This window comes from Ambystoma mexicanum, chromosome 1p, assembly GCF_040938575.1.
Source record: "Ambystoma mexicanum isolate Mex_15411 chromosome 1p, UKY_AmexF1_1, whole genome shotgun sequence".
Taxonomy (NCBI): Eukaryota; Metazoa; Chordata; class Amphibia; order Caudata; family Ambystomatidae; genus Ambystoma; species Ambystoma mexicanum.
The window spans coordinates 1,411,809,766-1,411,837,226 of record NC_090921.1 but is presented as its reverse complement, the minus strand read 5'-3'; positions in this window follow the sequence as shown (position 1 = coordinate 1,411,837,226).

Here is a 27,461-nt window from a genome sequence, read left to right as displayed (position 1 = left end):
CCAGATCAAAATCAGTGAGGTGTCCCATTAAATAACAACCTTCACCACTCACCTGGGTCTATTCTGATATGAAAGGTTGAGTTTCTGGATTTCCTCGGCTGCTGAAATCTCCCAGGAGGAAATAAGGAAAGTAATGCGCCACACCCTAAACTACAGCAACTATATTTTGATATTCTGCAAGTCACAAGAAGACCACAATCCCATGCTGCTCAGGGTTTGCTGAGCACTGAAGGATGCCGATTTGACTGTAAATAAGGAAATATGCACATTCAACAAGTCAACATTAAAAAATGTTGGGCACATATTCTCGGCAAAGAGGACTGAACCTTACCCTGACAAGGTCAAGGCGCTGACGGACACCCCACAACCAACAAATGTGGCTCAGGTTTGTTCATTATTGGGTCTCACCAGTTACTGAACAGAATATCTCCCAGACTTCACATCATTTAGCACACCACTGCGCCAGTTGAGGAAAAAGGAGAACAAATTTGAGTAGGACGCGCTGTGAAACAGCATTTGACTGTATCAGAAGAGACATCGCAAGGTCCGCATGCATGTCCTATTTGGACCCAAGCCTAATGACCAAGCTCACAGGGAATGCCAGCTCTGTGGGTTTAGTGGCAATTCTTGCACAACATTCTGGGAGTGATCATGCACCGAGGAGGATTATGTCATTTGCCAGCTTATGTCTATCGGAGGCTGAGCAACGCTACTCTCTGGATGAAAAAGAGAGCCTCACCATCATTTGGGAGTACAAGAATTTCCAATTATTTATATTTGCCAAACCGTTCACGATCATTATGGACCACCTAGTCCTCGTCACCATTTATGGTAAGCCATCAGCGCAGAAGTCCCCTCAAATTGCCTGGTGGGGTTTGAAACTACAAGTTTACCATAGTTCACACACCCAGGAAAGAGGCCAACCCTGCAGATTTCTCGACAAGCCTCCCTCAACAGAACAAGGTGCGCTCCAGTGATAGGGCTGAGGAATCCATTTAATATGTGGTACATCATGCCTGCCCAAACACAATCATGCTGAATGAGCTTAGCCTGGTGCTCAAGAGAGGATTGGACATTATCCTTGGTGTTGGAGTGCATCAAAATGGGGCATTGGCTGGCGGCAGACAGCGTAGTGGTTGGAAGCACCGCTATGGATGCACGGCTATGGAAGATGCCTTTTTCACATATGGGTTGAACTGTCCATTTCACATTACAATATATTTCTGAAAGGCAGTAGAATTGTGATACCACCTGAGCTGAATCAGCAGGTTATTGATGTGGCAATGAGGGTCACTGGGGGATTGTATATATCAAGTGGCTCCTCAGGCAGAAGTCATGGTTCCCTGGAATGGACAGTCTCCTTGAAAACACTCTCAAGTCCTGCCACATCTGCTTCAGCCTACAGCCACACACGTTTCAGGAACTACTTTGATGTCACCGTTACTCACACATGTGTGGGAGGAGGTGGCGGTTTACTTTTTTGGCCTGCTATATTCAGGTGGTGCCGGATGAACATTCCCGCTACCCTGAAATACAACTGTTGAACTAAATGACCACCACAGCAGTGATACCAACACTGGACCGTATCTTCTCCAGCTACGGCATCCCAAAGGTGGTCAAGTCAGATAATGGATTTAGCATGAATGACTTCAAAGAGTTTGCAAACTGGATGGGTTTTGTATACCGGCATATGACGCCTCTATGGCCACAGGCAAATGGGGCAGTGGAGCATGTTATGGCCAACTTGAAATGTGCACACGCATCTTCAGCATCACATGAAAACCATTGGAGCAGATGCTATACCAACCACTACGCGATTATAGGAACATGCTTCAAAGCTCCATGGGGGTCTGTCCTGCAGAATTAATATTCAAACGCTCTGTGTGCGCAAGGCTGTCGCACACCCCAGGTCAGAGGAGATTGGATTACTGTGAACAAGAGGTGAGAGAGAATGACTCAGGGTTAAAGAAGATGAAGGAATATGCAGATCGGAACAAGAGGGCTCACCACTTAGTTATATGTGTAGGTGAGAGGATGTGGGTATGACAACCCACCTCACTGAAAGTGACACCACATTTTGACCCACACCCACTAACAGTGACACACAGGAAAGGGTTGATGGTAACAGCTGCTTACCCTGACAAGACCATCACGAAAAATGTCTCCTTCTTCAGGAAGTTCGATGCCAGCCCGAACCGAGAGGATGCCCGGTGGTCCGCAGAGCAGCCGGGCTCGGGCTACTCGGGCGATAAAGATGAGTCGTCTTTAGAGTACACAGGACCTGAAGTGGGCTAGGACATCATGCCTGCTCCGGTGGCTGGGGCCAGGCACAGCAGAACCATAAGACACCCGAGGAGATGGATTGAAGAAATGGGGTGAGACATTATTTCATTTCAGGGGGAGGTTGTAGTATCCTGTGAGACTATGTAGAGAGGAGACATATGGGAGCCTGGCTTGTCATGTGATCAGAGAAGAGCTGGGAATGGAGGCAAAAATAAAGTATAGTTAATTACACTCCATGCAGGCATGTAATCTCATTATTATAGGTGTGCCGTGTATATGTATGTTAAAGAGGTGTTTGGGCCAAACGGCAAACAACACAGATGGGTCATTGAAATGTACAGAACTCAAGTTTTGAATGTGGACATCCCTATTTGAACTTGGACATGCTTATTTACCAGTCAATAATGTTTTAATCAACAGGGCACACAGGAGAAAGAGGTCCATGCGTTTCAGATTTGCTTCCGATGTCAAACCTACTGAAACATAGCACCACAATCGTTCTTTCAAAATAATGTGTTGTAAAGGTCTCAGGAACATTTTGGGTATCAAGCTACACTTTCAGAGTGTTCTGCTGCCATACTACAGGCTATTGTGTGCACGTTGACCTACATGCTACATGAAGCCATAAATGGACACAAAATATAGCCTAACTTATTCGACAATGCTCGAACAGTTCTGGTGGAGGAGCGTGTTGATCAGGAGGAGGCTCTGTTTGGTCTGCATACCCGCTGAGCTCCCCTGTGGGTGAAAACTGCCGCCCCAGAAAATATTGCCACAACGTAGAACAGCAATTCAGCCACCAGGAGAACAGATGAACAAAAGAAAAAGAGGTGGTATGAACTCATACAGAAGATGGAAAATACAACTAGGCCAAGGGAGCAGAAGTACATTGTGGTGGAAATGATGGCCTTGTCTATAATAGATGTATGAAGCCTGCCAAGTGTGGCTTTGAGTTGACTGTGTGCTGGATGTTAACCATGGTGCTTGTTACCTCACCCATATGGCCACTCAGTGGAGGGATTGTGGGAAGAAAGGTGGGCAACGAGAGAGTAGGATAACATGTACATTGGAAATTCGTCTTTGACCAATGAGCTTAGTGAAAACAACTGGTGTTCCCAACTTAAATTGAACAACCTGATTTAAAACAGTGCTTTATTTGTGCAAACCGTGGAGTGCTAGACTTATGGTGATATACCTGGAAGCGTACAGGTAGGGAACAAAGGTCACAGAGATAGGTGTGATGCTGGTAGTGGGAGGAAGGGCCTGGAGAGAAGAACTGTCAGCCTTTCAATATCCCCATTCAAGTGTTCATCTTGCATTAGGTGTGGATGGACAACCTGACCTGTCACATGTAGCAGAATTGGAAGAGCAGAACAAGATGCTGGACCTCCAGCTTTCTATTGGGGAAGAAATGCTATGTTGTTTAACATGGGGGAGAAGGGAGGGATTGTGAACATTATCTTTATGGAGGGCACATCCAACACCGGTACCATAATGCAGGTGGTCCCTCGAGGGGAAAATCTTGAAACAGCTGAGCTATCTCCTGCTTTGTCAGAAGACTTAGTCCCATGAACTGGTGTGCAGATTGAAACCTCAAGGATGATTGCAGCCAAGACTCTGGGTGAACATATCAGTGCTGGGTGCAACAGCGAAACATGACTTCTTGAAAGCGCTGAGTAGCAGTGTGGCACAATCCTATAAGGGCCAGCCTAAGGAACACATCAACATAATCAAATTTGCAAAAAGGCGAGCCACATACACCAGATTTCAGTCACAAAAGCACTAACATATGACATAGTTAAAAGAAAATATACCAGAGTGTGTCAGCAAAATATACTACTACATTGGCAGAACCTGTTACTGCACATGATACCCTGTGTCAAACAATAGTTGCCAGAACACCAGAATGCTCTCCAGCACTGCAAACAATTCACAATCTGTGCAAAACTGCAACTCGCACCTGTACGTTCACAAAAAGGAATACACACTCTGAGCTTCCAGGGAGTACAGGGTATTAAGCAAGAAGTGCATTCTCCCTCAAACTGCAGCAGCGGCCCGTGATGGTGCTGCCACTAGTGCATTTGCTACCATTGGCTAATAGCAAAACATCCACCTAGAATGTGCATGGGATAGCATTAATGCTCTGCGTGTCAGGTGCATTGTATCCGATATGCTGGAAAATGCCCCCTTGTTGATTGATATAGGATGGGTTTGAGGACGGTGTTTGAGGATGATGTTTGAGTTGGGATGGGACACTTTGCACACAATTGTTTTCTGTAGCATTTCACAGTTCTCAAACGCATGCATTTGCAATACTGATCTACGTACAACAACTTTGCTTTTATGGAAGTGGATTGAAATTATTTTTTTTCAAAATGTGATCAACAATTTGTACTGATTGACACATTTTTTTATCACTGAATAGCCTGTACCCTATGTTTTCAATGTTTCTGAAACATTCACGATCCTTCATGTTATGGCTATTTTCCCATAACATAAATGTTGTTTCATGACCTGCAATTGTCTCAAGTTGACTTCATTGCTTAATTTTGAGGTTATGTGGAAAAAATTATACATAGCAACTGATTATAACAAATAGATGGCAATCTTGCATGACAAGTGATCTGGATCACACGTTAGGATGGCCTACATATCCACTGTAACCCACATCTGTCTGGCACCATTGTTCCTCCCATTATGGCGGCCCGCAATGCCAAATGTGAACTCTTGGCATGTGCCATGTTTTCTCCCAAGATGGTGCTCTGCAGTGCCAAGCAGGAATGGGATAGACACTGATGACTTAGGTAAGCCGGGTGGACCTGTGCATGTTTTCACTCTTGCCACTTTCCCCGCGTGTTTTGTCACCCCGGATACGTTTTATACATGGTAGCCATTTGAAATATACGACGTGTTAATGTGGGTGTAGGGATGAATGAACCTTACAGTGCCGCTATGGTTATCAAATGTTTGTTTTCCGCCTTTATGTGATTCTAGGTGGTTAAGGATTTGCCCTGACGCACACCAATGCTCCACAGAGTGGTGCCTGCCCCCTTGAGTGTCGGGCACTACTTTCTCAGTGGTGATCGTGCACCATCCTGGTCGGCGAACACCAGTGTCGCACATCGAGATATTGACAGAAGACTCAATGTGAGTGTCCGGTCGAATTTAATTTGGTAATAGACTTCTCTCTCTTCTCTTTTTTCTCGCATGACACACAACTGGGTTGTGGTTGGTTTCTCTTCCACTTTGAGGGTTGGCCTCAGTAGCTCTGGAAGTCCTGGCATGTCACGTGGTGTTGGTGATGGTGGTTTTTGGTGAGACATACCAATTGATATGGTATTTCAATCATGGTTCCGTATCCCGGTTCTTATGATCCCCAGAATGGTAGAGGGAGTCGATGGGTACTGATAACCCTTTTCTACACCCCGTTCATTAGTGGTACGGTGGTAGTAATGATCAATCCAGACATTTAAGCATTGAGCTTGATTGATTGTGTGTTTTTATGTTTATATTTAGGTGAGCTTTGTTGATGTAGTCTACACATTCTCTTTTCCATCTACATTCCTTTTGACCACGCTGGACCGAAGTGCCCTTGAAGAATTTCTGTTGAACAAGATTTGTACAGAAAGAAACATGTTGGGTCGGGGATTGTATTGTTATTTGTAAACAACTCTAATTGACACTAGTTGGAGCCAGAATAGACCGCATAACAGCAGTGGCCCAGCTGTGACAAATTCATGGTTCATATTGATAATGGACAAGAAATTGTAATGTTGTATTTTAGTATGATTGTTTTTATATTAATGAAGTATATGTTATAATTGAGTGAATTGATGAAGTGTTTGAGTATGAATGTAGTATGGTTGGTGTGTGGTTCGAGATGGTTTTACTTGGTAATGATGCACTGTACCAGTCCAACTATGAATTTGATGGATTGACTAACTAATGAATGTATTGATACACATACCTGTGACTGTTTTTTTATAATTATGAGATCAGTCTTTTATAATGATTGTTTCTAGATGTTAATAAAAGTGACTAATCGTGATTAAGTGTCTACTGGGTTGAATTGAATTTGTTTCATCTCAGTACACGTTTTTTTGAGAGACAGGTCACCTTATAGGTGTTGTTTGAGTTGTTAAGTTAGTGTGATTATGTAGATCGGTTGATCACATCTGAACTCACCACATAAAAACATACAGTGCTCTGACCTTTGATGTTAAAATAAATATTTTGGTTCTAACCAGGCCAGGTCACAGTACTTAGATATTCCTGGTATCCCCTGTTACTCCTGTTGTTTTGAGTTGGGATGGGACACTTTGCACACAATTGTTTTCTATAGCATTTCACAGTTCTCAAATGTATGCATTTGCAATACTGATCTACGTACAACAACTTTGCTTTTATGGAAGTGGATTGAAATTAATTTTTGGCAAAATGTGATCAACAATTTGTACTGATTGACACATTTGTTATCACTGAATAGCCTGTACCCTATGTTTTCAATGTTTCTGAAACATTAACGCAATGCCAAATGTGAACTCTTGGCATGTGCCATGTTTTCTCCCAAGATGGTACTCTGCAGTGCCAAGCAGGAATGTTTGAATGCCTTTAGTCTTTTCACACCTGCTTCGGCCCTCCTTCCTGTTTCCGCTTCTCTACAATGATAATGCAGGGACTGCGGTGTGGAACCTTGTGTCTCAAAGCTAGGTACATGCTCCTACTACCTTGCTCAGTGCTATTGCGATTCCTTGTATTCCCTCCTTCCTTCCTCCTTTCTGGTTTTCTGCTCCCCCTGGCCTTCCTTTCTGTCTCCCTTCCTATATTTACTCCGCTCTGGTATACTTTGTGCTACCTTGTTGCTGCCATCCTGCATGCCTGGACTTCTGCTGAACATGTACCTTTACACAGGTTGTGGACATTTTTTCTCCTGTATTGTGGCAGTCCGCTCCAGACACCACCCCGCCTACGTGTTCCCTTGTTTGGTCAGGGTGGTGTCGGGAGAGTCTTGCCCCTATCACCACGACACTCAAACGTGGCAGAAGACACATCAGGGTTCCTCTCCAGCCAAGTCAAGATGCAGGTTAGTGTAAAGCCTGAAACTTGGGCACCTGTGTCAATCATTGTAAACGTATTACATTAATCTTCAATAGTGATAAGAGCATGACGCATAATGCTCATTCTTCTAGTATGCATAGAAAGTGTGAATTGTTACTGATCTCAGGACTTACTTTTCTCAGACCAGCCTGACTTTTTGCTAGGCAAAGGGGCATATGAAATGACATATTACCCACCCCTTTTTGCCCATTTCTTTTTTAATTGTGTGGTCTGTTATTCTGGACTCTGCACAAATTTAAAGTGTAGCCACTGATTGCCCCTCTTACTTGGGACTGCCAGTGTTCATTGCTAATTTCTTCATTGTTCTTTACCCATTGTCTGGGTCCTTTCCACATACCTCCACTCTGGAACCTATTGACTGTGTATTTTCATAGTGTCAGGTGAGAGAATGTCAGTTCGTTTTTGGTGTGTGGCACTTACCTGAATTTTGCACAGTACCTGTCATTTCTGTCTCTTGGACTACCTGTGGTTCAAAATACTCCTCAGGTGACTGACCTGCATCTGCCTTTTGGTACATTTTCATTTCTGTGAGGGTATACATTGTATTTTGGTTATCAAGTAAGGATAAGCTATCTGTTGATCCTGACTTATCATGTTATCTTTCATTTTCATGGTGCATATTCATTTTAAAATGCCACGTGGGCTCCGGCGCAATATAAGCCAATAAACACAAACAAACATAAACAAACATCTAGGGCGCTGCTCTTTTGTTTTTTCCTGTTCATTTCTTATTTCCTGCTCCTCATTTCCACACACCTGAATGGTCTGGTTCAAATCTAAGTTAAACCACACTCCCTTTTTCTGTGTGTTACTGTTTCCTGTCTCATTTTTGGTAATTTGTTTTCTTGGTTTTGAAGTACAGCCCATATTGTTCGTTAGGGATTTCAAGGGTGTTACATATATTATATACCACCTCAAGATGGTCTTTGATACAGCCATCATCTCCTTTTTCGAATGGTTTAATCAAGGATTTGCTAGATTTAATTTTTAAGGGGCTACTTTGTGCATTGTGGAATGTGTCATTTTGTCTCCCACTCCTGTTTTCCTGTGGATGAGCATATGTGTGAGCACTTTTGGGTAATTCAGCCTCAACTATTGGACTATAGTCAGGCCTTGTCACGTTGATAGATGCTGGCAAGTTTAACTGGCTAGTGCTGTGTTGATTAAATTCAGCGTCAGTGAACGTGATGCACTGCCGCGTTTCTTGAGATTTAACATTAGTATCTTGCTGTTTCATTTCTCTGCACTGCTCATGGAGCTGCTGTGCTTCATGGCAAAGGACAGAATTCTCATTCCTGACTTTAGTGATTATTCCTTGCAACTCATTGATTTGTACCTGGTAATGATGAACTGCTTTGTTATTTTCTTCATCTCAGCTAATACTTTAAATCATTTATTTTCCAAGGCACAGATGTCCTTATCTTTATCAATTGTATCCTTCCTAAGTGTTTGTATTTCTGAAATTGCAACATCTCTATCCTGTCGTACATTGTCTGAACTTTTTTAAAATTAATCAATTCCTACATACTTTCAGCAAACTGTTTATCTCTCTGAGCCAACCGTGCATCAAGGTCGCTACATTTGGCTTGATGTCCCACGTCTAGCTCTCTATGTTTTAACTCTGCCTTCATTCCTTCCACCCGTTCACCTTCTGCATCTAAACTACACTGCAACTTCCAATTGACCTCAAAGTCTTTTCCTTGCAGGTTCATAAACTTGTGTAGCGAAAACAACAGCTTGGCGCACAATCTGATAATATAATCTTTCTCCTGTTTGCATTCCGGCACTTCAAATAGTGTAAGAAGACATGTTTGTATAATGCTTCCTTCATCAAGACTGTTTTCAGGGGCCTCTTTTTTAACTTCAGTACTAATCCTGTCTTTCCATGTTATCAGATTTTCAGATGACCATGTGCCAAAAGCATAGAGTTTAGTTTCAAGATAAGCAGATATTTCAGAAAACCCACCTTTTATCTCAGACATGGTGGCTTAGTTGCTTTGATTACCGTGCATTGTGAGGGAAGGGGCAGCAATTGTCCCTTCCCTCACAATACACGGTTAAGCTATATTATACAAGGACACGGCCAGTAATTCCTTACCGCTTCCCAGCCAAAGCACAACAAATCTGTAAGAGGTATTTTGCTGCATTTTGGTGAGATTTTTGGGGTATTTTGTGCTATAATGGTGAGCCTTAAATATAGAATTACCTTCTATTTTTATATACACCAGGACCATAAATGGTAAGCCAAGACCAGACTTGGTACACCCTAGATCACAATTTTATCCTCCTCTGGTATTTTATCTACCATACCACTTTGGTGGTAAACCAGCATGCACTTCCAAGGTCATCTGAACACTGTCATCTATGTAGCAAGCCTCGAGATGGACCCAATTCACAATAACCAACTTTGTTATGCGCTTTACCAGAAGGGGTAATATGAGGGTTCCACCTGTGGTAAAATGCAACTACTACTTGCTTCACAGTTGTCTTTGTGTAATCACAAGAAACCAGAATACATAATGAGTAGTCTGAGGCTGATTTAATGTTCTCTTTTTGTTTTTTTATAAAGGATTAGATCTATGCAAAATATCAAAAACAACACATGCAATGCACAATGTTCTCATATGATATTTTCTGTGATTCAAAAAATGACAATTAAATATCAACGAATACAACCCATTTGCAGTTGCGTTCCCGGCAATAAATCAAGTTTAACCTCCCTTTTTCATGTTGCAGTTCAAAACACTGTTAACTAATAACATTGGATGATAGCGTTTGCTTTTTGCATCTTAAAGAAAGCTCCAGCTATAGTTGAAACTTTTTACATCGAATGTGTAATAAAATAAAAATCTCTGATTACGGTTATAACTGTGCCCATAAGTTTCCTGGCTGTAATTTTCTAAAAATACACTCATCCAGATCCCTCAAATAACACCCACATTTGCTAATTTTATGACAACATTCGACGAACTACACGTTCCTCAATTAACTGGAACTCACTCAAGAATGCACTTGGTTCTGTGTGCTCCGGACTGCAAAACTCTTTATCTGGTTTTCTTCCCACTCATCGATGAAGGATCTCTGCCCGGTCTTCTGTGCTAGCCTGTCTGCCTGCAAGTGCAGTACACCTCTCCCAGGGACGGTGAGTGCTCGAGACCAGGTAGCAAGAGAGACAGTACACCAGCCAGAGAAAGAGAGTGACAGCCTTCTCCCTGAAACTCTTTTTAAACCCTCTATTTCCTCCCATAAATGTATATCTGCTTAAATAAAATATAATAAAATACTGTCTCCGAAGGTGATGTCATGTGTCCTTCAGACTCACCTCCTCTCCGTCAACCAACCCTCTAGTAATTTCCAGAGAGCATGTTTTAGATTGGCTGCATAGAAGGCAGCAATGGATGAGAAGTGTTACATTACTCCATACTGTTCTTTCCTATTTGCCAAATGAACACTGGGGCTACTTTGGACAGATCACCTCACATCTACATTTTGTCACCTATTCACTGCAAAACAAATCTAATTATTCATGTTTATTTTTCACTTTTCAATTAAGATTGCACATCCCAATGCCTTCACATTCAATTTATCAATATGCACCAAGAATATGTACCCACAAATCACAGACTGAGCTGCTCTGAAAATTAGCAACAGGATATGTTTGGGGTTAAGGGTCAATAATTGTTATACTTTATGCTTCATTGCACTCAGTCCATAACACTGGTGTGGTGCAAAATGATAACATCATGTTATGCTTTGAAACCCCACTCTTTTGGCTGGCATGTGCTGTGTGCATTCACAATACTGAAACACACTAGATTCAGTCCAGTGTCTCAAACTCTTGCTAAGAAATGGAAACAGTTTTCATCATTTTGAAATACTGAACCGGCTAACATTTGGAGCCTCCTTTCTTCCAACATACTAGCCTTGTGAATTCACAGACGAACAGTGTTCAGAATCAACACTATGCAGAGTACTGTCTCTAGACACCTTTGCATTAAAGTTGCCACATAACAGAAAAGGAACAGAACCACCAATGTTAGCAAACAATATGTCCAAATCTTTGAGAATGTTGCTATGCAGCCCACGATAGGGTGGATCATGTACATAAATTAGTAGGAGCTTTTGCTGATTGCCCTTAGGGGTACCATCACTAGGGAATGAAAGTTTACCAAAAAGGATGTAATCAGAATCACGTATCATTTCAATAAAGTGATTTTTTTTTTAGCTCCTAGTAGTAGTACATTCATTGGCCTTCTCCAGGGTCCTAGTATAGCTAATTTACAGATGGTATTCCAACCATTTATAAACACCGGAGTGGTGAGCCATGTTTCTTGTAACGCGATAATACAAAGTGTGTCTATCACATCAAGTAGACCATCCTGTTGAAATAAGTGTTTGTAGTCCCTAGTGTTACAAGACAGCATAAAAAAACTGATGACTAGGAATATAACAACATTTTCTATTGTAACATACTCAGAAGCCACTCCTAGTGGCCGTCCTTCACTGCTAGTTGCCCATCAGACATAACTAGCCCACTAGATCTACCAACACTATCTTGTTGATTAAAAGGTACAGGTGATACCAGTGTGTCCGGGGCAACACTCCTAGCAATAGTGGCCTATTACGTTGGCAGTTGTAACCATTCCTGCCATCATCTCCAAGATGTGACACCTGAATTGTCGACACTACAGGGTAACAATCACTAAAGGAATCTTGGCTATATAAAGGGAAGTGAAGATATTCCTCTATCTCCATAGCTCTCCAGTCATAGGCAAGTTTCATAATGCAGCATCATACTGAGGTGATATGCCCCAGAGTGGTGGGCCAACCCTGTAGGTATGATATGATATGATATTTTATTTGTATCGTGCTCTTACACAAGTGTTTCAGAGTGCAACGAGACTAGGTAGGTGAAGAAGGGAGGACAAAAGAATGATCTTACTAGGCCCAGTGATATTGGGAACGCAAAAGTGCAGTGGAGAGGGAAGGGGAAAAGTGCAAGGGAGAGGGGAGAAGTGGAAAGTGCTGAGCAAGGGATACAATCAACAACTGGTAGTGCAGCCAGCAAGGTGGCAAGTGCAAGGTTTAAAGGGCAGACAAAGGGTGGCTGATAAGTGCAGGTAAGGGGGCTGTAGGGTTACAGATACTGACCCAAGTGTAAGGGTTGCCAGGAGGCGGTACACGTGTGTGGCTGGGTGGGCAGGAACTTGGGCAAGAAATCAGAGGGCAACCAGGTCCACGGTGCCGAAGCAAACAGATCAGCAGTGGAGAGGAAGAGCAAAGGCAGAAGCAAAGAGGAAGGTCTTGAGGTGCTTCCGGAACTGGAGATGGTTCTCCTCAAGTTTTAGAGCAGCAGGGAGGCTGTTTTAGATGGAGGCCCCAGCTGAGCAAGAGATCTACCCCCAACTCGTTGCTTGGAGAAGCGACTGACCCTGAGGTAGTTGGAGGCGGAGGAGCGAAGAGCTCGAGTGGGAAGGTATTTACAGAGATAGAGCTCAAAGCATTTTGGACCCAGGCTTGAGAAAGCCCTGTGGACAATGCAAAGGGTCTTGAATGTAATCCTTGCAGCCACTGGGAGCCAATGAAGAGATTTCATGGCTGGAGAGATACAATCCCAGGGCTTGAGGCCAAGGACAATTCTCGCAGTCCTGTTCTGGATGAGTTGCAGAGGGCAGAGAGTAGAAGCAAGCAAATTGAGAAAGAGGCTGTTGCAGTAGTCCAGCTTAGAGAGAACCTGAGCTCTAGAGACAGTACGCTTCTGTGGAAAGGAGAGGAAAGGAAAAATACCTCTGAGGATGTGCAGTTGATAGTTTGACTTTTTAGAGATGACAGAGATGTGAGGATAAAAGGATAGTGTGGAGTCGAAGATGACCCTGAAGTTCTTAGCCTCACAGGGGGGAGCAGGAGGAGGGCCAAAGGAGGCCGTCCAGAGAGTGACAGGAAAAGTCATGTAAGGGTCCTCACGTGTAGGAAAGAAGTTAGTAATTATAACCATGTTCTTATGGCCTTCATCCACACCAGCTGCCCTAAACATTTTCTGTGAACAAGATCTCGTAATCCTTCAAGTAGGCACAACTTGAGAAGCTTCTACTGACTCCACGGCACAAAATAATTCTGTGTCCTCAAATCGGCTCCTGTAATAACTTCTAATGTTGTATTCTCATGGGACGTGTCCTTGCAAGCCATATGATCCACCAGTACACCTGACATGCTTTGTGGGATACACACGCGCAGCCACTTCAGCATCCTGTCTCCAATGATATGCGTGGCAAAGTGGTTGAAACGGCAAGTGCAGCCCTGCAGTTACCGCTCATCAGGATGGTAGAAGTTTTTATCAGGTAAGCCCTGTACACGAAAACAGCTCTCGCTCACAAACAAGGTGAATAAACAATGAATGAAAAGTGCTGCTTTAGTGCCCTGTATCCAATGATATGGGTGGCAAAGCGGTTCAAACGGAAAGTGCAGCCCTGCAGTTACCGCTCAGCAGTATGGTAGTAGAAGTCTGTATCAGGTAAGCCCAGTACACAGAAACAGCTCTCTCTCACAAACAAGGTGAATAAACAACATATCAAATGATATCATGAGGGGTGCTGCTTCCTCACACAGTGCCTCATTTGCAGCAACAAGAGATCAGTGGCTCCAAAAATAAAAATAAAAATAGCCAAGTAGACGCCACTGACAAACATACCATTTCAAAGGTCCATGACCACCATACCATTTCTAAAACCATGTCTGTTTGGTCCTCAGCTCAGTTTGTTTGTAGAAAATGTGTTTAACTGCCATGCACATGCCTTGTCCTACAGAGGTGTCGGAATATCTTTCACATCAAGGTCACTCTCAGAGCACATCGGTACCAGCGGCTTCCCCAGATAGGACTTTGTCTTGAGGTACAGGCACATTATCAGAAACCTTATCCTGTTTCTTCAGGATTAGCATGATGAGACAGACAAGCAGGCTCTGGAGGTAGTTCACAGTGGTAGTCCCTGGAGTTCAGGTCATTTCCAAAAACCCTCTACTTGGTAAACGATCCAATCCCAAGATTCCAGAGAAAAGGAGGGCATTGTTGAAGGGGATACAGGTTCTGCTATGCAAAAAGGGGGTGGTAAATATTTATTTGGGAGAATTCCAGAAAGGATTTTCTTCTCTAATTTTTCTCATGGGGAAACCATCAGGAGATTGCAGACCAGTTCTAAATAGCATATCACTCAACAACTGAATTGTGTAGCACTCTTTTCACATGGAGATCCCCCATCAGAAGATAAGTGTGATTCAGCCAGGGGATTGGTTGGCATGCATAGAGCTGGAGGGTGTCTACCCTTAGGTTGCAAATTGTCCTTTCCATCAGATGTTTATCCAACTCATAGTGGGATAGCCAGAATACCAGTTCCAAGTCCTCATATTTGATTAAAATCAGCACCTTTGGTATTTATAAGGTTTCTGGACCAGATTGAGGGCCCCCTTCATGACGAGGGGATATTGCTGTATCCTTATTTTGATGGCTGATTGGTACAACGCCCACCCTGCCTCTTCTGTCAGTTGCATTGTGAAAGGGTGTGTGCAGTGCTGGATGATTGCAAGTGTTTAATAAACTGGAAGAAATGACACCTGGTCCCAACGTATTCACTAATATTCATCATGTTGTCACCGTGAATGGGCGAGCCATTTTACCAACTTACTTTTTCATATTCCTGCAGCATTTTTTGGACCAGTTTCTCATGGTCAGGAAGTTGACATCAAGGGCCTGGTTATGCCTCTACGGGCACATGGCAGCTGGTACAGCAACAGCTCTGTAGTTTCAGGTACATATAACACCGCTAATACAGTTGAAAATGGCATAATAGTCTCCAGCCTCAGGAGATTACAAGAATTCCATTCTGCTATCATCCTCCATTTGGCTCCTTCCCAGTTGGTGCACAAACCCATAAAATGTGTCGATGGGAGCAACTCTGAGCCCAGGATGTCCAGAGGTTCTGACAACACATGCCAGCAGCACAGGTTTGGCAGTGACTCTTGGAAGTCTGAAAGCACAGATTCGCTGGACCAGTTGAGAGTCTCAGCAGTTGGCTATCTAGAAGGAATTGTTCACAGTCCTGGGAGCCCTACACTACTTTCAGGCGCAGGTACTGAAAAAGACAGTAATGGTGTGAACAGACAATCAGGCACAAAGGCCCATGTGAACTGGCAGGGGGGAACCCGGGTCCACACTCAGAGGCTGGTGTCAGCCAGATCGTTAAGGTGGGAAGATGTTCACCTCCGACAACTGGGAGGGGACTATCTCCGAAAGACCAGCATCAGACAACTGACTCAATTAGTCATTTCTGCGTTCCAAATACTTCTGCTTTTACCTGAGAGTGTTCCAGATGTTGGTAGATTGCTGGGGCCATCTATGGCTGAATGTTCTTCCATCCAAAGTGAGTTTTATGCTTCTCTGATCTGCTTCTATCCAACCATGTCTGTCAATGTGAATGGTCAATAGACTAGCTCGTGCCTTTGCCTCTATGGTTTTGGTTTTCATTCCCCTCTTTAAATCCTACACTGTATCACCTTGACGATCAAACACAAAGGAATGCAAATTGAGCTGGAGGCACTTTTTGGATATGAAGACCTTAGTTCACTTCTCCAATAATGAGCAAAGATGAGCTCATACAGTGGCTAATCTGCCTGTCCGCACTGAGATTGCATCTCCTGTCCAAGATATCCAGCAACCACATAAAACTGATAGCTAGCAACTTGATTTAGAAGGGCTCCTGAAGAAAGTTGCTAGAGATTCAAATATCCAGGTGACCATTACGATTGCGAGCTTATAGGCATCACAGGAATTCCTCCTCCGCTTGGAAAAGCAGCTCCAGAAAAACATACTTGCGCAGAAAACAAGTAGGCAGCGTTGATTTTTTTTCTAATGGGTTTCCAGGTGAGCTTGTCTATTTCCACATGGAGGGAAAATGGTTGGCCATGAAGGTTTTTTGCTTTCCTGGTCATTGGTGGAAAGGACTGGAGCCTATGTTTTTGTCTTTTTCCAGAGCTTTGATTTGCAAAGACCTCTTACTGGTTTGAAGATGTCTGCAGATGGGAACTTTCGATCAAGTAGAGAAGATCAACATGTACTTTCTGTAATGGAGGAATGCGTTCTTTGTAGTCATTAATTTGGCCTGGGGAATTAGGGAAATCTGAGCTTTTCAGATTGTTTATCTCTTCTTATAGTTCATTCCTGAGATGTTGATTCTGTGTACTGATCCCCTCTTTCTTCTAAAAGTCTGCTCAGATTTTAATTGGTATTAGGAAGTGGTTCTTCCAGTTCAGCAAGGTGAGCCCGGCCAAAATGGAGAGCAGCAGCCCCATATTCTGCATGTGTCATGGGAGTTGTTGCTTTACAAAACTAGGATGGAATCATTCAGGTCCTCTAAAATCTTGTTCTTCATAGTCAGAGGAAATACCAAGGGGAAGAAGCTAGCTATGATAACATCCACCTTCAGTCATTGTATTAGGAGTGGTATTGGTTGTTAGTATGACTTGGTGAAAGTTCCTCTTGCTGGGGAAAAAGTGGCTGTAATACTATTACTGCAACTTTTCCAGAACCGCAAAATTACACATTTTGGTAGAATTGCGACTTTCAGAATAACCGAGGGGTAATTTCACCAATTTTTGGTGGAAAAGTGGAGGATTTACCTCCGGTAATAACTGAATGGTAATTCAGCTGATTTTTGGAGGAAAAATGGAGTCTTTAATCCTCCAATTTTCCTCCAAATATAGGTGGAATTACCACTCTGTAATTCCACTGGTGGTAATTCTGCCAAAAATCCCAATGGGAACTTTTACCACCCTACCACCGCTTTTAACCCTTTGGTAAACCCATGGACAATGTGGCCGTAACGGTATGGAATTTTAGCGTTAATTTTGTGGAATTACCAGTGAATTACCACCAAACTTTGAATGAGCCTCTATAATCTGGTTTTAATAAAAACAAACAATAGAGGAAGGACACATTGTGATACGTGTTTATTCCTTGCAATATTATAACTGGAACAAACTAAATTTGGTGCCAAGTAGCGTTACACAGCATTCCCAAACCAATTCTACATTTCTGAAATTTCATCATCATTTAGTTTTGCAGCATATTTTTAGAAGTTCAGAACCACTGACACATTTCAAGAAGTGGTGTTGTCCTCGGAAAAAGGACTTTTCTAACAACATGGGTATTACACAATCGAGCTCTGAATGGTTTATTTGCAATCTTCTCTTTTGCTTACTCTGGTTCATGTGTAATTTACTTAGTGACTCAGGGCCTGATTCATGGAATTATTTGTGGGGGAAATAGGGACTTTGCATGCCAAACAGCACGCCAAACCCTGTTTGTCAATTCATGGAATCGACTGCACAATACTTTGCGTACTATGTGGGCACTTCACTCAGGCTCAGCAGGTCTCTGTGAGTGGTTGAGTACCTTGCGCAAGACACAACACAGAGCGTGGGCGAGGCCTGCACAGAGGGTGGAGTAGGAGACAGAACTCTGAAAATGAGGAAGAAAAAGGGAAAAAGTGGGCGTTACAAGGGACGGGCCGCAGGCAGTACATAGCACGGCCAGAAATGCGCACAACAAAGCGTATTCATGGATGTGACGGCGCAACCTCTCGCATACGAAATGCCCATGCAAATCCCTTTATCTTTCCGCCACCTGAATGCACCTGAATGCAGGCGTAAAGACACTTGCGCATAGGAATCGCAGCATGCAGGCGAGTTTGCATGTTGTATTTAGGGGTGCCTGCATGCAGACCGGGATCCAATTGGACTTAGGGATGCGCGTACACAGCATAGTAGGATGCTTGGCCCAGTTTACGGGGATTTGCACGCAGATTGACTGAAATATGACAGCGGTTAGGGAAAATGGAATGCATGTTCTCGGTGTGCTGGTTACAGTTACGTGGGACCCTGCACAGTGTCACAGAGGTTCTAGCTTCGTTGTGGGGCACCTCATGCAGTTTTCACAAGATGCGTGTGTTCGCGCCTGGGGAGCCCACAAAGGAAGGTGAATGTGTATGTTTTGGCTTTGCGTGGGGGGCATGACAGGGGCGTTCCAGCGAATAGGTCTACTTTGCGGAAACAATTCCATATTTTCTTCTGCACGCAGGCTCGTGCAGAGTCGTTCTCAGCAAGCAGGATTTGTGGGTTCTTTGTGCACCTTTCCATGAATCGGGCCCTCAATTTTTAAGAACAACTTCAGCTGCAATGGCTGCTGCTGTTGAAGGGACGGTATTGGCAGCAACTTTTAGAAAATGGAATCTACTAGCAACTCCTTTGTTGAATATGGGTTGATTTGCAGACTGTTATTTAAAGCATAGGTGATAAATCTGCCATTTTCAAATTCTTGGGTTGAGAGTTCTTTTAAGTAGATGTGCATCTAGTTCTACTCATAGAAAAGGACCTTGATATTTTCCAAAATTGTCTTTGTTTTTCTTGCAAATTTATTATGTATTTTTCTCCACAGAATTGGATGGAGCTATTTTATTCGGTCCGAGTTTTTCTCCCAAAGGTTTTTCTCCTGGATTCCCTCTTCTCTATGATTTGTGGACATTCTGTGCAGTTCACTTACTGAAACCTTATGCTTTAAAAGGTGTATAGTGAATGCATGTGTGTGAGCTTCAGCTTATGAGTTCTATTTTGCCGACAGTAGGATCTAAGTCTTCAAATCCTACCAATTGAGTTTGCACTCTGGGCTTGTCCAGAGCAATACCATAGGCTATATTAATTTAAAACCTTCCAGCCATCAACCTTACATTTTTCAAAAGTGCCCAGACTACACCCTACTCAGATTAAGATGGATGTTTCATGGATCACTAAGGCATCTTCTAACTCTAATATTAGTTTGTGGGCTGCTGTGTGATGTTAATTTTATATGTAATCTACTATTGGCCAATATTTCAACAAACCTAGTCTCAATTTCTCCAGTTACCTGGATGGAAATACCCTCTTTTGCAATTTTATTGATCACCATGTCCTCCGCTAATGTCTGATCAGAGGCGGTCAAAGATTTGTCTGGAAAGGGCCCATGAGACAGAGCTATCTGGAGCACCGCTAGGTCCCCTGCACTGCACGCTACCTGGTCATTTTCAGATCCTATTTATGTCTGATCATGATTCGTGTGTTATTCAGACAGCCTGATTTACTCCGCTTTTTTCAAAGGAACGTTTCCATTAAAAAACCACGCCATGAGTATCTAATGCATATCATTTTGTTTTCCTATCCACAAGGTTTTCTGCTTGTTCTTTTACTAATATAGTTGGTCTGCATGGCAGTTTGGAATGGGAGGGTATTTCCTCAATTCCATCAGCATACGCTGTGTGCTGACTCACCAAAGCTTTACTGTTTCTTGAAAGCCATCTCAGAAGTAAATGCTCATTTTTCTAGCTCTAGCTTTGCTTTTCTTCATTTTTTGTTTGCATTCACCAGCTGTGATTTATAGGGGCCTCTTTTTACAATTTCTCTTTAGTAGCTATTTCTTTATTTGTTATTCACTTCTCAAAAAGAAAATTCCGTTAACAATTAGATTTTATCAGTCGTTAAAATGAATTGATGAGCACAGGCAGGATGAAGGATATTTACAATGCAACAAACACAATTCCCCTTTCAATTATTACAGTGTATATTGAAATTCCGCAGTTCAAGTTTGGTCACTCCTTATCAGTTGGTCAATATTTCAATATTTGGATGCAGTTAAGGGGAGGTTGCAGGCCTAGCAGACCTTTGCCTTTGTGCGTTGGGGTGCACAGCTCTTTGAAGGGATAGGCCGCATGGCCGGCGAACCACTGAGGCTGCACATTGACGAATCAATACAACCGATTGCGCTCAAGCACCGCAGAGTCCCATTCCATCTGCGGGACCTGGTCGACAACAAACTGGAAAATGTGGTGGCACTGGACATCACTGAGAAGGTGGATGGGCCGACTCCATGGGGGTCTCCAATAGTCGTCAAAAGGAAGCCAAAGCAACCTGATTCAGTGAGAATTTGTGTGGACATGAGGCTCCCTAACAAGGCCATCAAGCGGGAAAGACACATTATGCCCACAATCGATGACATCATTGTGGAATTGCAAGGGGCACAATTAAGCATTGAGGTATCTGCTGCAGCAGAGGTGTTGCAAAACATCATTCATGGGGACCTGGTGGATTTGGATGGGATCCTCAGCATCAGTGACGACATCCTGGTGTTTGCAAAGACAGAGACAGAACACATAGAGAGGCTAGTGAGAACCCTAGCATGGCTGCAGGCACTCAGACTGATCTTGCATAAGGAAAAATGCAATTTCCTCAAAATAACTTTGAGTTTTTTGGGTTTGTATTCAAGGAGGAGGCATGTCAACTGACCCCTGAAAGGTCAAAATATTCTGGAGTCGAGGCCCCCAGAGAATGTTTCTGAAGTCTGAAGCTTCCTGGGGATGGACACATTCTGTGGCCTGTTCATCCGGAACCTAGCATCCAGGTCTGAGCCCCTGAGGAGTCTCACCAAGAAAGAGCCCATCTGGCAGTGTGGTCCGCTCAAGCAGGCCGCGTTCGAAGATGTGAAGGGGGCACTGAGAGTGGAGGACACCATGGCATTTTTCGATCCATCCCTGACATCAGAGATCATGGTGGATGCCAGCCCTTTTGGTATGGGTGTAGTTCTCACCTAGACAGACGCTAATGGGGAGATCAGGCCAATCGCCTACGATAGCAAGGCACTATCGGAGACAGAGCAGCACTACTCGCAAATTGAGAGGGAGGCACTGGCAGTTTTGTGGGGGGTTTCAGCACTTTAGCCTGTACTTGCTGGCTCGGCCAGTAATGGTGGTAACTGACCACAAGCCCCTGCTGCCGATCATAACTGACTCATCTTCAAAACCTCCAGCCTGGATTGAGAGGTGGATGCTGGCGTTCCTGGAACGTGGGGTCTTGTTGGTGTATCAGCTGGGCAATAACAACGCTGTAGATTATCTGTCAAGGCACCTCAGAGGCAAGGATGAAGGACGTCAAAACATCAGAAGGGAGGAGACTGACGAACGCATGAGGCTGATTGTGGAGGTGACAACCCCAAACTCTGTGCCTCTCCTAGAGCTGGAAAAGGCAGCGGCCGAGGATGAGTGCTTCATAATAGTAAAGGCAGTCCTTCAGCAAGGGTGTGTGGGGGTCAGTGGTGGATACGCCAGCACAAATGACCCATGAGGCATGGTCGGTGCTAGAACAACTGTGGAGAGTCAAAGATGAACTGACATTTGTTGGGTCGGGGCTGTTGCTCCGGGGTGACTGCATATTAATACCAATGTGAAAGGTGCCCCAAGTCATGGAGCTAGCACACCAGGGCCATTAAGGAATTGCCAAATCTAAGGGACGGCTACGACAGAAAGTATATTTCCTGGACCTTGAGAGACGAGTAGAGAAATTTGTGTCGGCCTGTGTGTGGTGCCCGGTGGCTGACCCAGCACAGTGAGAGACACTTATTGAGACAATGCCCCGAGGAACTAGGCCCTGGGGAAACGTCCATGCTGACTTTGGGTCCACGGACTGGGACACTCATTTCCTGGTAGTGGTGGATGAGTGGTCACCGTACCCTGAGGTCGATTTCATTGAATCTGTCTCTTTGACAAGGTGGCCATGGCCCCTAGAGAAGATCTTTGCCACTCACGGCCTGCCTCAGACTCTGTGTTCAGACAATGGACTGCCATTCCAAGGGAACAGCTTCACCCAGCTGATGGGAGATTACGGAATACAACACTGGAAAATTACACTAATCTGGCCCCTGGCAAATGTCGAAGCTGAAAGGATTATGAGGAGTCTGAGCATGGTGTTTCGCATCGCTCACGGCAAAGGACACTGCCTGCAACAGGCACTGTATTAGTTCCTGAGGGAATATAGGGCCAACCGTCATGCGACCAATGGAGTGGCACCAGTAGAGGCAATGTTTTTGGCGATGTCCAAGGGGTCTAATCCCTGAAGTGCATGAGCGGGACCAGACGTCATTGATGATGCGAAGGTGGACCGTGAAAGCAGACTCAGGACAGAGGGAGAGAACATCAGGAGAGGGCTCTGGCTCCAGCAGCTGATTCCTGGGGATGAGGTAATCGTGAAAAACCGGCATCCACAAGGCAAGCTTTCACTAACTTATGTTATGAAAAAAGAGGAGTGTAGTGTTTGCCCCTTTAAGGGCAAACACGCAATGGAGTGATGCAACTCCGCTGGGTGTGCTTGTAATAAACGGGGCATTACCATGCCCGATGCAGAGCGACCGTGGAGCACGGACAGCAAGCACTGTGTGGTGAATGCTCTGTGGCTGGGGGGGCTCACGGGAGCCGGATGGGTATTCCGGCGACACTCAACAGTTGTCAGGGGTGGACTGGCCTATAGGGAACTCTCGAGATGTCCGGGTAGAAATCTGCACCCTGGCAATCTTTTTTGTGTTATCCTATTTTATTTACAAATGTTCTATTAGGGAAAGACTTGGGTTTGCTGAAAATGTGTGATATGGGGCCACTTTCAAAATTATTTCCAGGGCCTCTTTTGGTTCCCAGTCCATCCCTGTTGGTTGTGAGGAGAATGAAGGATAACAAAGAGCAAGGAAACAAGAAGCTGGGTGGCAATGCACTCGTTTGCAGATTATTGTTTGCCATTCCAGCTTTTTTAAATGCAATCTTGTTCTTGCACAAGTAGCTTTATTTGCTGTATGTCATATTTTTCTTTTAGCACTTTGGTTTACACAAGAAAGGAAAACCTTTGACTATACAAATGCAGTTATAGACAAACAAGATTTTTTATTTTATTTTCAGAAATCACATGCACAATGACATGAATTAGGGCAAACAATGTTTCTGCAATTCAGCATCATCTGTGAATTGGCCACTATGGGTCTGATTCATAAAAAAAAAATGTGTTCCCGTGTTCTTGTGCAACGTACGCACACAAATGGAGAACCTTTTTGGCTGGTGCATTGACAGGCAAACATGGGAAACATCACCTATTTTCGAGGGGATATGTGCTGTCACGTGCTTCCTCTAGAAGAGGACCGGGAATCCAAATTAGCCCAGGATATGTTTTTTGGTACAGCCCCAAATCAGACCTTGCGAGCAACGCAACTTCTCTAAGCAGGGGTTGGGTTGGTTCCCCTACAAGCAAATTTAGAAAGAAATTTGTCCAAATAGTGCATTTTAAAGCGCATTTCTAAGTAGTTAACACATGTAATATCCATGTTCTGTTATGTTTAAGAGCTAGGAACAGCATAGTGGAAGCTTCATAACAAATACTTTACTTGAAAGGGATGTTGGGGGATGAGGAGGGATGAGAGAAATGAGGTGGCAGGACCGACCCTTCCTTGGAGGCTTCTGAAGAACGTTAGCTGCCACCAAGGGAGGACAAAACAACGATCTTACCAGGCCGAGTGACATTGAGAACGTGCACGTGTTGGACCTTTATGCCTGAAGACTCGTCATACTTCTGCACGCAGGACCCACAGTCATTCCATGTGGCATGCAGCAAAACACATTTCCGGATCATAATCCATTCTTTGTTTTGAATTTTTAACATAGTAGAATGCCATCGTTTATTAAAGGACACACTATATGTATACGAGAAGCACATTTCATGCATGAATTTTTTTTTTTTTTTTTAATGAAGATCCAAAGAAAAACTGAGCAATCATTGTGTGACGCAGCAATAGGAAGCAGAGCCCACGGTCAATGTTAACAGTAAAAACAGTGAAACAATAGACCAAAAATACAGCAAAAAGTAAAATATTTCTCAGAACCTTCACCCTAATTCCATGAGTAATTCGCTTTCCTGGTACCCAAAGCACTCATATGCAACACTGTTGGCTATGTTTTCTTGCCTTTCAGAGAAGAGTATTCTAAGTTTGAAAGAAAAGATAATGGAAATCTCGCTTTTAAGGATGATGCACCACCACAGAAAGGTGGCAAACACTGTTTTCTTCTTTTTCAAATCCACCATGCGACTCTCCTGAACACGTTTGCTGAGGCATATGCCGTTATTATAAACCCCTGCGGTTTCAGAATAACAGCAAGTTTACTGGGATGGCAGAGATGATATTGGTGTATGTTTTTTTTACTCTCCAATTCTTACCATGTAGCTTTATGAAAGGAATGAATAAAACAGGTGTTTCGATTAAACTGCTCAGAGAAGCCAAGGCCATGGTCCTTGGAATTATGAAAGCCTGAGTCATTTACTCTGAGGCCAAACCTGTCACGTGCTTGCTACACAGACATCTCAGAGGGAATTACATTGATGTGTGAGGAATGTGCTGCTCGGAAGCGGTGAAAGAGAGAAGAAAGACTCCTATGTGCTACAAAAAGCAATGCACATTATTTAAAGTCAGCTGTTTACATAAATATATACCTTTGACTCCACTTTGGGTACTTTGCTGAGCTAAAGGCTAAACCTTGGAGGAAGTGATTCTTACACCTCAGAGAAAGTAAAATAATGCACTATCAAGAAAATGTGATTTTTAACATAAATGATAAATGATTAATTGGAAACTACTATTAGATTGAAATAAACAATAATACCACCAACTGAATTTCACTTGGCTTTGCCATCTGGTGAACCCCTGGTTGCCTTCTTTTCTTTGCAATACTTTTTCTGATATGAGCTAATGTTGAGTCCAGAAGGGTTATTTTCCAAGTCCTTTGGATCAGTAAGAATTGCAGCAAAATACAACAATTTTTACCTACCCACCCACCTGCAGACTTTTCTGCAAATGGTCTGCTGTAGTTGGGTATGTCAACCTCAGTGACACCTTCCACAGGTATTTCTTCTCCATTGAAGTTGTTCACGGGGCATTCACTCTGCCTCAACTTTACACAGTTTTGTGAAGATCTCCACTCATTGATGCTTTGCATTAGATCCGGGACATTTTTTGTTGTTTAGGCACCTGTGTCAATCATTGCAAATGCACTACATTTCTCTTCCATAGTGATAGGAGCATAATATCTGTCCTCATATTCTTCTAGTATGCATAGAACTTGTGAATTTTTATTGATTTCGGGGCTTACTTTTATTTAGGCCAGCCTGGCTTTTTGCTGGGCGAAGGGGCACATGAAATGATTTTTTATCCCCTGTTTGCCCATTTCTTTTTGAATTTCCTTGTCTATTCTCCTGGGGTCAGCAACCATTTGCAGTGTAGCCACTAACCACCTCTTCTGTTGTTTCCTCATTGTCTAGGTCCTTTCTACGTACCCTCACTCTGGAACTTATTTTCACAAGTCTCATGTGACAGAATGTCAGTTGTTGGCGTGTGACACTTACCTTCATTTTGCATGGCACCTGTCATTTCTGAATCTTGGAATATCTAGGAATCAAAATACTCCTCAGGTAACTGACCTGCTTCTGCCTTTTGGGGATTTATAATTTCTGTGGAGGTATTAATGGTATTTTGGTTATGTGGTAAGGATAAACTATTGATCCTGATTTTTCATTGTGTGTTTAATTTTCATATTGCATATTCTGTTTAAATTGCAATCTAGGGTGCTGCTCTTTTGGTGCTTACTGTTCATTTCTTATTCCCTTCTCCTCATTTCCAAACAACTTAATGGTCTGGTTCAAATGTAAGTTAAGTAGATAAACAAAAACACAGGGCACACCCGTAATTGAAAAGAAAATATGATAGTGTTTTGAGTAACCTTTTCAAAATTAAGAATAATTTGAGGTGCAGGGGAGAAAATGCTCTACCTTGGCAACTAGGTTGGATGAATAGAAGGACAAGAAGTGTTTTTTCCTAAAAGTTTAGGAACTCCCGTCCCCTGCACACTGTCTGGGATCTGTGGAGCAGATCGATAACTTTGTGTTTTTTGTATAACAAATTTCATAACATATTTTTCAATAAAAAATTAAATAGGTGGAGCAGTGAAAATGAATAACCGGCTCACAAAACTTATATAAACAACAATCAAAGTATTTATTGCACAATATTTTTGGGCCTGACGCGTTTCGAGTATGCACTCTTCTTTAGGGGCAAAATCATATTTCACAAAATTCTAGAAAAAGATAGAGAATGGTACATCTTATTATTTCTGTACATATAGTTCAATTTGTTATAACAAAGTATTGTTTGCATTTAAACAGGTATAATTGTAATACATGTCAAAATGTCTGAGAAAACTCATAATTATTCAGTATGCTCACACATTTGGTAAAAGTCCAGTCAACTGATGTCTAAAAGAAACTCTAAGAGGGTAGTAATATAGCCATTCTAACCAACCTCGTCTGTAATGAGAAGAGAAACAAGCTAACCTGTTCTTAAGTTCCTTATAAAACGTAGGAAACTGTGCAATTGACATATACAACACAAGAAATAAATTGCCAGTTACCAACTATGGTGAGAGCACAGTTGTAAAAAAGATAGTGAGATGTTCAAAGATGACGGATGCCTTTGAGAGGATGTACCAGGATGTACTTTATGCTTTTGTATTGTAAAATAGGCTGTGTTAAATGTACACCACATCCTTTGGAGAATTTTGTTCAACAGATTATGTATCTCCCATGATTATGATATACTTTGTGAAAATGTGACAACATGGACAACTATTGTGCTTTGAGTTTTCATTTACACTGATGTACAAACTGACAGAGGACGGTTAGACCTATCCGCCACATTTAAAAAAGATTACTGCGTTTGGTCTGCGCTTTTATCTCAACTTCTATTCATCTCCGATACCTCGGGCTACTTCGATCTACCTTTCCCATCATCTAATTTACTTTTCGCTTAGCCATGTTCTTCCATTACGTGCTAGTTGCCGTTTATCCAATTTGCGCATGTGCGGTTCTTAGGTTTACATGAGATTCTGACGCCAGCGTAGCCGTGTCGTCAGACCCATGACGTGCACCAATTACCTTTAGCCTATTGGGCACGCAGGTGCGTGATGTGTCCTGTCACCGCGCATGTCCCATTACACGTCACCCTTAACGCTAAGTATTTAAGAGGGTAACCATGAGCGATACACATCCTCCTTTTTCGGGATGAGGCTCATCATGGTTCATTCGCTGTAGTTCCTGCACTTGATCCAGTAAGTGTTTTTGTTGGTCTACTG